Raw genomic sequence first — 13,007 nt, forward strand, 5'->3', positions numbered from 1 at the left:
TGTATAATACTAGTACAGCACTAGTGTAGTGTATAGTGTATAATACTAGTACAGCACCACGTGTTGTGTGTTGGAGAGCCAACACAGATGGCCAGCAAGGGGCACGTGGTCAGAGAGTTACATAAACAATACAAACGATATAGGAAATGTAGGAAATGTAAGGTAACTACTTACTAAAAACATTCGTATCGAAACAACTAAACTCCTTGTGTCTTACCAGGTAAAGCCCACGAAGCGATTTAGATTCGTCATCGCCGTCATCGTCGTCGTCATCATCGTCGTTGTCATCATGGTCGTCGTCATCATCGTCGTCATCATCGTCGTTGTCATCTTCGTCATCATCATTGTCGTTGTCATTATCGTCGTCATCGTCGTCATCGTCGTCGTCATCATCGCCATCACCATCGTCGTCATCATCGTCGTCATGATCATCATCGTCGTCCTTATCATGGTCGATATCATCATCATCATCATCGCATCGGCCTCTGGATGTTCTTTAACCGCATCATGAGAGCCTCGTCATGAGCAGGGCGATGCTGCTGTTGCTGCTGCTGTTGCTGCTGCTGCTGTTGCTGCTGCTGCTGTTGCTGCTGTTGCTGCTGCTGCTGCTGCTGTTGCTGTTGCTGCTGCTGTTGCTGCTGCTGCTGTTGCTGCTGCTGTTGCTGCTGCTGCTGTTGCTGCTGCTGTTGCTGCTGCTGCTGTTGCTGCTGCTGCTGCTGCTGCTGTTGCTGCTGCTGTTGCTGTTGCTGCTGCTGCTGTTGCTGCTGCTGTTGCTGTTGCTGCTGCTGTTGCTGCTGCTGTTGTTGCTGCTGCTGTTGCTGCTGCTGTTGCTGCTGCTGCTGCTGCTGTTGCTGCTGCTGCTGTTGCTGCTGCTGCTGTTGCTGTTGCTGCTGTTGCTGCTGCTGCTGTTGCTGCTGCTGCAGCGCCGCACATCCTCTGTGAATGGGAAGTTAAAGACGGGAGCCACTGTGTGCCCTCAGTAAACCCATAGAGACCCCTACATAGAGATACATAGACATACATAGAGACACGTCGAGATGTATATAGACTCAGGCAGATACATTAAAGACACGAGTCACAGGGGTGTGATCATGGCCATGCATCTCAAACTATGGGCCCCATATCGTGAACCCACAGAGACACGCAGAGGAGACGCCCTCACAGAGACCCATCGAGATCGATGGAGAGCCGCTGGAATCCGTGCACATTTTCCAACGCACGCGTCCATCCGTCTCGGTCTCTCCGTTGTGGTTCCAACGCGTGCCTCGCTCTCTCTCCACGCGAACTCCACCTGCGCACTCTTCATATTTTGCTTCGTATTTGCTCGGTGTTTTTTTTGTCGCCGTTAATGACCTCGGTGTATGTGTATAGAGATCGGTTTAATAACAATAATGCAATTTATAACGCGCGCAAATTTGCGGATGTAACGGCCGCAATTCAGAGGCGCGGAGCCAAGCTCAGAGTCGCTCGAAAGCGTGATTGTAGAGGTGAGTCTTTAAGTGTCTCTTGAAGGAGGCGATTGGGGTGATGGTGCGAATGTGCAGAGGGGATGGCGTTCCAGACTGTTGGGGCTGCCACCGTAGACTTTCGCGACCAATAACGGAGAGAAAATCCACTCAGATTATAAATGTTGTGGATTTTCTCTCCAACACACAACCGGTTAGTGCTGTCCTAGTGACGAGTTGGCACGTTCTGTTTACGTGGTCTGTTGTGTCGGTCTTTACAATAGTAAGGCACTCGTTGAAAAAGCACAAACCAACCGAAATACAATAACCAAAATACATCCTAAAAACACAAAAAACTAAGAAGACAAATCGGTATTTATATTTCAAGAACCGTTGCGACGTGTCTGGTCGGGCCGTAGCGATTGAAGCAGCCGAACGAATCATATTCTGAAGGCAATCAACTTACGGGGGTGAATGGCACCTCGCCAAACCTTGCCCGGTCATGACCCACCCCCCCCTGCCCGCCCCACACCGATGCATCCTGAGTTGTGTGCCACCCTGTACAACACAACGATGCATCGTAAGAGTAGCATCGCTCACGTGCGGGCAATTACACGCGAACGATGGAACACGGCTCGTCTGCACGCGGCTGCCGTTCGATTTGCGTCGTCGTATTTTTTGTTCGGAACATCTCGGCCACTCGCTCGGACGAATGCGTCCGTGTCGTGGTCTCTTGGCGGCATGGTGCCAGGAGGGGGGGGGGGTAGCAAGATCAGAGTGTGCGCTCACACAGGATGCAAAGCTGCTAAGGGCACCACAGATTTCACATCGGTGAAAAGGAGCTTCATGGACGATGAAGCGAGTGCGGGGCCTGCAGCAGCAGCACGGTATTATATAGGGGCCCTAAATCACAAAAACATTAATATTGAAACACACATTTTTTACTTGCACAGTAAAGTAATTGTATTTTTTCATTTGCTACACAGCCAGATAATATGACAAATCGCCCACCTTAAACACCCAGTCGTTCATACAAGTTGAAGGCGGTACAGTACTATAGTAATAGAGCAAGTGCAGAATCACTGAACCGGAGTCGATGGCTTGAAAGCATTTAGCGCGGGGCCCTTGAAAGTGCGGGGCCCGTAGCTACATTTGATAATTTTGCTACTCGGATAATCCGGCACTGGGTCCCGGGGTAAATGCCACTTTGAGGGGGAGGGGGGAGGGCACCAGACGCCTTCAATCGGAAGTATTAAATCTGACGTCGTGAAGTCGAAGTGCGCCCCCCCGCCCCCCCCCCCAAAGCGCGGGGCCCGGGGCGGTCGTTCCGATTCGATCTACGCCGCAGGGGTGACGGCTGTGGTTCTGTAACTTTGGTGTTACAGAACCACAGCGTGGGAGGAGCGTGGGGGGTGCGTGGGGGGAGCGTGGGGGGGAGCGTAGGGGGTGCGTGGGGGGTGCGTGGGGGATGCGTGGGGTGAGCGTGGGGGTGCGTGGGGGAAGCGTGGGGGGTGCGTGGGGGGGGGGGGGGTCGTGGGGGAGTGTGTGGGCCCACTGCGCTGCTGTAATTCAGCCCCACGCTTCACGCTGCCTCTCAGCTGTTCACCTCTCACGCGTTCACGGTGGGGGCGGCCCATTGACGGTGCCCCCCCCTCCACCCCCTCACCCACATCTAGCCAGACACACTCCGACTCGATTCTCTTCCATTCAATTCAAGAGTCGATTCTTCTCAGAATTGTTGGAATAAAAAACACATGTCAGGTCCGTGTTGTCGTCACGTCCCTCCTCCTCCTCCTCGCCGTGCTATCGCGAGAGTGTTGGGCGATCGGCGTCGTCGCGAGACAGAGCAGCGTTCTGGAGAACGGCCCGCGGAATTGGACATAACAGAGCTGCCACTGAGATGCCGTCTACTTGAAGTGGCGCTCTGCTATGCTCACAACGGCCCGCGGAAGTGGACATAACAGAGCTGCCACTGAGATGCCGTCTACTTGAAGTGGCGCTCTGGTATGCTCACAACGGCCCGCGGAAGTGGACATAACAGAGCTGCCACTGAGATGCCGTCTACTTGAAGTGGCGCTCTGCTATGCTCACAACGGCCCGCGGAAGTGGACATGACAGAACTGCCACTGAGATGCCGTCTACTTGAAGTGGCGCTCTGCTATGCTCACAACGGCCCGCGGAAGTGGACATGACAGAACTGCCACTGTGATGCCGTCTTCTTGAAGTGGCGCTCTGCTATGCTCACAACGGCCCGCGGAAGTGGACATGACAGAACTGCCACTGTGATGCCGTCTTCTTGAAGTGGCGCTCTGCTATGCTCACAACGGCCCGCGGAAGTCGACATGACAGAACTGCCACTGAGATGCCGTCTACTTGAAGTGGCGCTCTGCTATGCTCACAACGGCCCGCGGAAGCGGACATCGCTGGGTTACTCGTCGCGATCAATTCAATCTCTTCCCGAAAATAAATCTCCTGCTCTCGCCGGCTTCTCTGTGTTTCATCTTCTTGGGTTTCGTTCCGCCTCTGACTGCCGTCACCAGATATGTATAAGAGGCAAAGCTCCCCGTATAGCCTGTAACAGACTGTAGGGGCAAGTGCTGTTAGCGAGTAGCACCTATAAATTCCCGGCACGGCACGCGAAGGGTCTTGGGTGGCCAGCATCACGACCGGGCCGCCTTTGTCTCCCTCGTGACGATGTTTTACACACCGCACCTGGTACTCATTAGCGGCTCAGTCGACCTAGAGGAGAGCCCAAGACGAGTTTAGATATTCGCCGCGGTGGCTAGGAGATGTTAACTACCTCGCCTAGCCTACAGGAGGTCGTGGGTTCGATCCCGACCCTGACGCCTGCTGCTGTAGATTTGGAGTTTGCGTGTCTCTCTCATCATCATCACGGTGGCTAGGAGATGTTAACCACCTCGCCTGGTCTGCAATAGGTCGTGGGTTCGATCCCGATGCTGATGCCTGCTGCTGTATATTTTGATGTTTCTCTCTCTCTCTTTCCTGGTGGTCGCGTGGATTTTTCTCCGGTTCCACCACCGGTTTTTTTTCCATCCACATTTGGAATCAACACCACCGTGTTTTATAGAGAGTATTGTGTTGCTATACAGTTCCACATGATGATGATGATCCCAATCGTTGAGCTATAATTTGTGGCTAGCCAGGTCGCTTCTGAAAAATAGTTTACAGTTTTATAGAATAGTGAGTGACTGTGACACCGACATGCAAGAGAGGCCCGGCTTTAAAGGTTGCATCTCAACGCAAACAGGGATCTGTCAGCAGGAAGGAAGCGACGGCGGCGACCTCAACTGTCCATGTCCGCTGAACCTCTTGAACCCGGCACAACAACCGCTTGACCTCTCGGCCACGTGACCCCCGCACCGTGCCCCAAGTGGGGACCCATTCCCACGTGCAGACCCTCACATTCTGGGTCGATTGAAGCTCCGTTTGGTGTCGGACCAATCCACCCCGTGGGTCCAACCGCTGGGAGTGGGGGGGGGCCTTCTCAAGCCCCCCCCACCCCCACCCCCAAGCCGCGCCGCGCTAAGGGAAGGCGTTTCGCGAGGCTCAACTCTCGATCGAAAGCTTTCGTGACTGCAGGGATTCATCTTCTCGGTTCTTTCGGTAAAGTCACGTAGAAGGGAAATAATAAAATAATAAAAATAAAACATAATAAAATAATTCTCACGACGTTTCGGCCACAACGCAAGCAGCCGTCCTCAAACATAATATTTTATTATGTTTTATTTGTGACTTTACCGAAAGAACCAAGAAGAAGAGGCTCAGCTCTGTTCGCGTGGCTTGAACGTGATTTTATTTGTCTTTGCGTTTTCATTTTAGCGTACAATGTGTTTTGCTATCGCCCCGTTGAGTGGAGGTGACATCGCATTTAAAATAAATTAATGTTATTGTTTGGCTGCTCTCCCCCCCTCCCCACGGTCTAAATACACGCGGTGGGGGGTGAGGGAGTGGAGGGGGAGGAGGGAGAGGTTTTGGGAGTGCTCTGAAATTGGTCGATCTTTAAAACGCGCGCACTTATTTAGTTATTTCGCCGCGAAATTGACAGTAATTAAGCGATGCATTATTATTGTTGCTTAGTGTTGTTGGCGTCGACGTATTGGCTGTCTAGAGAGTAGGACAATTTGGCCGTAATTTAGCAAAGTTAATGAGTTTTTCATCTGATCCTGCGATTGGCTCCAATGATTGTTTCTTATTCTTGTTTTTGCCTGAGCGCCGTCTCTCCCAGTCACGCGATCTTTTTAAATTTCTAGGTCGCGTTTGTACGCCGAGTCTGGATCTGTGCCCTGCTAAGTGCTCGTAAACTTTCACATTCGATCTCAATGGCTCCAATTTTAGTTTTGGAGGAGGGGGGGAACAACGTCAGCATTCGGAATGTTTATGAATCCGTGCAGCGCACGTGTTTGTACGCTTGTGTGAGCGAGTGTGTGCGTGCGTGAGTGTGAATGAGTGTGTGAGTGTGTGAGTGAGTGTGTGCGTGAGTGCGTGCGTGACTGTGTGAATGAGTGTGTGTGTGAGTGTGTGAGCGAGTGTGTGCGTGCGTGAGTGTGTGAGTGAGTGAGTGTGTGCGTGAGTGCGTGCGTGAGTGTGTGAATGAGTGTGTGAGTGTGTGAGTGAGTGTGTGCGTGAGTGCGTGCGTGACTGTGTGAATGAGTGTGTGTGTGTGTGAGTGTGTGAGCGAGTGTGTGCGTGCGTGAGTGTGTGAGTGAGTGAGTGTGTGCGTGAGTGCGTGCGTGAGTGTGTGAATGAGTGTGTGTGTGTGAGTGTGTGAGTGAGTGTGCGCGTGCGTGGGTCTGGCAAAAACAACCCCGTATCTCCTCGTTGTTGCCGGACGGCAACGCTGTGGTGGGCAGTGCCGTTGGGGGAGGGCCAACTCAGATCGGCCATTCCCCTCATGGCGTCTGTAGCAACCACAGCGGCCAAACGGGGGCTCTGGATGGGTGCGAGGGGCTGTTACCCCCTCTGCCTTCAATTAATTACCACGAAACCACGTGAAAAATATCTCATTAAGCTTGTGCCGGAGGCCCCGGAGGGACAGGCGTCTATGATGTATCCTGGCCAAACCTCATTTGGCAGAGCCAGGAGACTGAATCCTTACCCTCGGGGCTCCTCCAGAAACAACAAAGAACCACTACGTGTGGCCACGTGGAATGTTCGAATGCTCACTGCGGAGGAGAGGCTGCCACTCCTCTGTCGGGAAGAGGTCATGATGCTGGCACCTGGTATGGAGTGATTGGATGGCTTCCTATTGCTCAACCATGTTATGTATGCCGATGATCTGGTAATTGCTGTTCTCTCAGAGGTGGAGAGGCACTGCTGCTGAACCTGGAGCTTGCCACTAAGATGTGGGGCCTTACCATCAGCCTACGATCCATCCTGGGTTTAACCAGGCTGGATTGTGTGAGGAGCTCACAAATCCTTGAAAGATCTGGGCAAAGTCCCATCGGTGAGCTCCTCCGGCAGGCAAGGCTGCGTTGGCTGGGTTCATCTAGCCCGCATGCCCAGCCACCGCATGCCTAAACAGCTTTTGTTCGGCCGGATCGAGGGGGCTAAACGGGCGCGGCACGGGCTAGAGAAGAGATGGAGTGATGTGGTACAGGAGGACGTGGAGCTGAGTGGACTTGCCGATGACCGGTACCAGCGGTGTCAAGATCGGCCTCTGTGGAGGAGGCTCGTGAAGGACGCTCCTGGGCAGTTGGAGGCAGTCGCCCTCGAGCAACAACAGTGGAGGGCGGAGGAGCGACGCTCACAACAACGAGCGGAGTGCTGGGCGATTAAAATGCAGACATTTCAGAATTTGGCACTGCATGGAGCACATGTGTAGCATCTGCCAGTCATCTCAATCAGCCCTTGACAACTGGATGTGTCACATGACCTTCTGCCAGCAGCGAGCCTTCGATACTTCACGTGGCCTCAAGTTGCACGTAGCCTGGTACAAGCGCCGTGGTGACGTGACCGCTACTTAGTGGTAAATGTCAGTTGTTGTATGCGTACGGGGAGCGGTAGGGTGGTGGTTAGCGCCCTGCGCTAGTAACGCGGCTACCCGAGTTCGATTCCCGCTCACAACCAATAACAGTGGCGAATGTAAAAACTCGTCCTGGATCTCCCCTAGGTCGACTCGGCCTAAAGCGAGTAACTGGTGCGGTGTGTAGTAAGCATCAGCACTGGGGAGACAAAGGCTGCCGGGCGTTGTGGTGGCCACCCACCGCCGTGCCAGCCTTAATAGGTGCTCGCTAACAGCACTTTCTTAGACAGTCTGTTGTATTTGTGTGCAATATGGCGTGCATGTAGGCAAGTTCAAATGCTCCGTGAGCCTAACAAAGGCGCATGCATGATAGCATGTTGTGCATTTGTGTACGGCAGTTGTTTACATTCTGCGCGGTGCAATTTCTCGCGATAATAACGTAAGCAATTTAATTTGCGAAATCGTCAAAATCCCCCAACACACACACACACATTCATCACAATCTGCTGGGCACATTGGAATACGTTGAGCATATAATTGTCCGGCGCATTAATGGGTTTAAATTATTCATTAGTTTAAGCCATCATTTGGCATCATCTGTCTCATTGTTTTAATGATTCATTCCCGCAACTCCCGGGGTTTTTAGTCTTGCGGGGTTTTGTTTGTTGGCAAACGTGACCCCAGCCTTCGAGGTAGCCTGGGTGAATGTTGCACGCGTGTGCGAGTGGTGGTGTAGCGGTGAGCGCTACGCTGCGCTACGAACCCGGCGACCCTAAGTTCTATTCCCGCTCACGGCCAACACCGGTGATAACGAATATCTGAACCGGTCCTGGGCCTCCCCTTAGGTCGATTCAGCCTCTAATGAGTACCTGGGGTGGTGTGTAAACATCACCACTGGGGAGACAAAGGCGGCCGGGCCTACCCCCTCGTGTGCCGTGCCGACCTTCGTAAGTGCTCGCTAGCAGCACTTGACCTAACAGTCTGTTCAGGCTATACGGGGGATCTTTGTGTGTGTGTTGGCACAGTCGGGGGCACAGGTGGTGTTTCGACAAGTCATCTCAGTCAGTCGACCCATGCCACTTGGGTCTGCCCCGTGACCTCCTGCCAGCGGGCTTTCGACACCTCACGTGGCCTTGAAGTGCACGTAGCCTGCCACAGGCGACGTGGTGAGGTCACCGCCACTTAGTGGCGAATGGCGATTGTTGTTATTGTTGTTGTTACGTGGCAAGCGGTGTCAGAACCAGTGGGGGAACAGCAGCTAGGGAGACGACGCTTCGTGTCTGCTTATCGTCTTGTGGCGGTGTTCACACTGCGACACGCTTATGCCATTAGGGAAGGCTTGTTGCACAACACGGAACGCGCATGCCCTGGTTACACCGCGGCACGAGCACCACCGTTATAACGCGGTACACGCACACACCGTTATAACGCGGTACACGCACACACCGTTATAACGCGGTACACGCACACACCGTTATAACGCGGTACACGCACACACCGTTATAACGCGGTACACGCACACACCGTTATAACGCGGTACACGCACACACCGTTATAACGCGGTACACGCACACACCGTTATAACGCGGTACACGCACACACCGTTATAACGCGGTACACGCACACACCGTTATAACGCGGTACACGCACACACCGTTATAACGCGGTACACGCACACACCGTTATAACGCGGTACACGCACACACCGTTATAACGCGGTACACGCACACACCGTTATAACGCGGTACACGCACACACCGTTATAACGCGGTACACGCACACACCGTTATAACGCGGTACACGCACACACCGTTATAACGCGGTACACGCACACACCGTTATAACGCGGTACACGCACACACCGTTATAACGCGGTACACGCACACACCGTTATAACGCGGTACACGCACACACCGTTATACGGTAACGTGGAGCGACGCGGTGACGCGGTGGGAGCGTTCCCTCGGCTACTAGTCTCGCAGTGTGTGCGGTAGTCGTAGTGGTACATCGTATGTCGCCAAACTGTATCACTATTACATCATCCATGGGGAGTTTGTTTTCGCTTAACGCGCGACTAGAACGTTAAACGAGGACTTGCTGTACTTACAGTCCGCACAATCGCAAGTCAACATAAAGTCAGATGTCATTTTTGTTTTAGCTCCTCGACTTCACATCGAGGCGGCGTTCACGTTTCCGTGTAGAGCCCTGCAAAGCCAGTGGTGGAAATGTCACATTCCTATGGCGAGGATGAGTCTATCCACAAAGGACACTGTCGACATGACTCACGCCATCCACCCGATCCCGCCAACTAAGTTGTACTAATTTTATTGACCCTAGAGGGATGATGATGGTGGTGGTGGCGGTGATGATGATGGGCTAAATCAAGAGAGTGATGTCACTTCATTTGACGTCATGTTTCGGGAATAATCCAAAACTATTGTTACTTTTATTTTTTTAGATAGTCCAAAAACGTATTTTATCTCGGTTCGATTTTCGGATTTTTTTTTTCGGGGTGGGGGGGTGGCGGTGAAGATAGAGAAAATTAATCCGAAAATCCGAACACATCCCAGCTTGAAAGCGAATCTCTTTATGAATGCTTTTGTTTGTTTGTTAGTTTGTTATCCTCCCCCCCGCAACTCCGATTAGTAACGGTTGGCTACGTACGGTGCGAGAGAAGTTCAACATGCACGCATAGTAGACACTCGGAGATCCATAGAGACACACGTACGGTGCGAGAGAAGTTCAACATGCACGCATAGTAGACACTCGGAGATCCATAGAGACACACGTACGGTGCGAGAGAAGTTCAACATGCACGCATAGTAGACACTCGGAGATCCATAGAGACACAAGTACGGTGCGAGAGAAGTTCAACATGCACGCATAGTAGACACTCGGAGATCCATAGAGACACACGTACGGTGCGAGAGAAGTTCAACATGCACGCATAGTAGACACTCGGAGATCCATAGAGACACACGTACGGTGCGAGAGAAGTTCAACATGCACGCATAGTAGACACTCGGAGATCCATAGAGACACACGTACGGTGCGAGAGAAGTTCAACATGCACGCATAGTAGACACTCGGAGATCCATAGAGACACACGTACGGTGCGAGAGATGTTCAACATGCACGCATAGTAGACACTCGGAGATCCATAGAGACACAAGTACGGTGCGAGAGAAGTTCAACATGCACGCATAGTAGACACTCGGAGATCCATAGAGACACACGTACGGTGCGAGAGAAGTTCAACATGCACGCATAGTAGACACTCGGAGATCCATAGAGACACACGTACGGTGCGAGAGAAGTTCAACATGCACGCATAGTAGACACTCGGAGATCCATAGAGACACACGTACGGTGCGAGAGAAGTTCAACATGCACGCATAGTAGACACTCGGAGATCCATAGAGACACACGTACGGTGCGAGAGAAGTTCAACATGCACGCATAGTAGACACTCGGAGATCCATAGAGACACAAGTACGGTGCGAGAGAAGTTCAACATGCACGCATAGTAGACACTCGGAGATCCATAGAGACACACGTACGGTGCGAGAGAAGTTCAACATGCACGCATAGTAGACACTCGGAGATCCATAGAGACACACGTACGGTGCGAGAGAAGTTCAACATGCACGCATAGTAGACACTCGGAGATCCATAGAGACACACGTACGGTGCGAAAGAGGTTCAACATACAGTGCATACTCGCGTGCTGCGATGATGGTGATGGAAAAGCAAAACGACTCGTTGGACGATTTGAGTGAGTGCAAGATAGAGAGGAAAGTCGATCACATCGATAAACAATAACGAATTTTAGTAAATATCTATAAAATAGTAACGTAAAACAACTGCCGCTCCGGGAGATAGAATTTGATCCGGAGACCCTCTGGATCTGCAATGTGACAGCGCTGTAACCATGAACATTGTGATGGTTACATTTCGATTTAAAGCTTTCGTGACTGCAGGGATTCATCTTCTTGGTTCTTTCGGTAAAGTCACGTAGAAGGAAAATAATAAAATAATAAAAATAAAACATAATAAAATAATTCTCACGACGTTTCGGCCACAACGCAAGCAGTCGTCTTCAGGTGGAGAGCAGTACAGGTCTGCCTTCTCGACAGACCTGTTCTCCACCTGAAGACGGCTGCTTGCGTTGTGGCCGAAACGTCGTGAGAATTGTATTTTATTATGTTTTATTTTTATTATTTTATTATTTTCCTTCTACGTGACTTTACCGAAAGAACCAAGAAGACTGTGATGGTTACTTTAATAGGTGTTCACTGGCAGCAGTTGCCTCGCTCACAATCTTTAAAACAACTTTCACGGGGATATTTGTCTTGGTGCGTTAAAGAGCTTTCTCATTATACACATGTTAAACATCTTCAAATGTTAAAGTTTATTTTTATTTTTACACACACACACGTACAATTATCGTCACGCCAACGCGGTTTATCACGATCACATTTCAACTCACGTGCACGTTGTCTTTTTCCGTCTGAAAAAGGAAAAGTGTCGAGATTTTTTGTTTCACTGTTCGCCAAATGTAATTAGCACAGAAGCAGCGGGGCTCACTTGCTGGGCTTGTATTGCCCAGTTTGTAAATTATATTTTTTTGTAAAAATTGCCTGCAATAGGTCCAAATGTAATTCTTAATGCCTTTTTAAAATCTTCCCCGCACCCCCCCCCCCCCCACCCACCGTTCTAATTAAAATGTCTCCAACATAGATGTGGGTTGTGTTGTGATGAATTTAGACGTGGCCTTGAAACGAAAATCACTTTACAAAGAGTCGCTAGCAAACCTCTCGAGAAGAACTCGTTACGGAAAATCTGAGCAGCAAAAAAGAACCCCCTCACCAACATCGCCCTTCGGCGTCTCCTTTAGACTGCGCTGTTATAACCCCCCCACCACCCCCCACGCACAATCCCGTGAGCGGCGAACGCGCTCTCATTCACGACATTTTGCCCACGACATCGCCACACCAACCGGCATCGTTCCAACATCGCGGCGTTCACGACCGCCGGTTGAACTCTCACCGACACGGAGCGTAGCGCAGCAGCCACCAAACTAAAAAAGTCCACCCCCGTTCTCAATGAGCGGCTCACACCCAGAAGCGGCGAGTTCACATCTTGCCTGAGGTGTTGACTCAACCCTCGCACAGAGAAGAGGGTCACCGCACGATGCGCTTCTGCGGCCGCCTGGAACGCTCTGCCGTCCGATAGTTGAAGCCACTGGGAGCTGTACACTTTCTAATCGTCACCATCTAGATTTACGAACTCATTCATTTAGAACTGCTTTGAGTGTTCAGTGTGTTGTTCTTCCCCCGCACCTCCGATTAGTGCGATTGCCTACGTACAGTGCGAAAGAAGTTCAACATATGTACTATGCAACACATTTTTTTTTCAACTTAACTATTTACATTTTACCGAGCTAAGGCCCTAAACGAGTGGCGGACATTTATAGCAGCCGCCACAGACTCTAAACGCGTGCTGTTGATTCTGAATGTGGAGGGAAAAGTCGGATGACCCCAAGAAAATTCAACGCGACCATCCAACACACAACCGGC

General features: G+C 51.3%; 1 long non-coding RNA gene across 1 annotated transcript; it reads right to left on the minus strand.

The window, feature by feature from the left end:
* Positions 1 to 818: 818 nt before the first annotated feature.
* Positions 819 to 12,269, minus strand: LOC144950691 (uncharacterized). Its single transcript, XR_013640392.1, has 3 exons — positions 12,141 to 12,269; positions 11,918 to 11,938; positions 819 to 936 (listed from the first exon to the last, which is right to left on the minus strand). It is a non-coding gene; the product is annotated as an uncharacterized LOC144950691 (long non-coding RNA).
* Between the last annotated feature and the right edge of the window lie 738 nt (positions 12,270 to 13,007).

The sequence above is a fragment of the Lampetra fluviatilis genome, chromosome 59 (genome assembly GCF_964198595.1).
Source record: "Lampetra fluviatilis chromosome 59, kcLamFluv1.1, whole genome shotgun sequence".
Classification (NCBI taxonomy): domain Eukaryota; kingdom Metazoa; phylum Chordata; class Hyperoartia; order Petromyzontiformes; family Petromyzontidae; genus Lampetra; species Lampetra fluviatilis.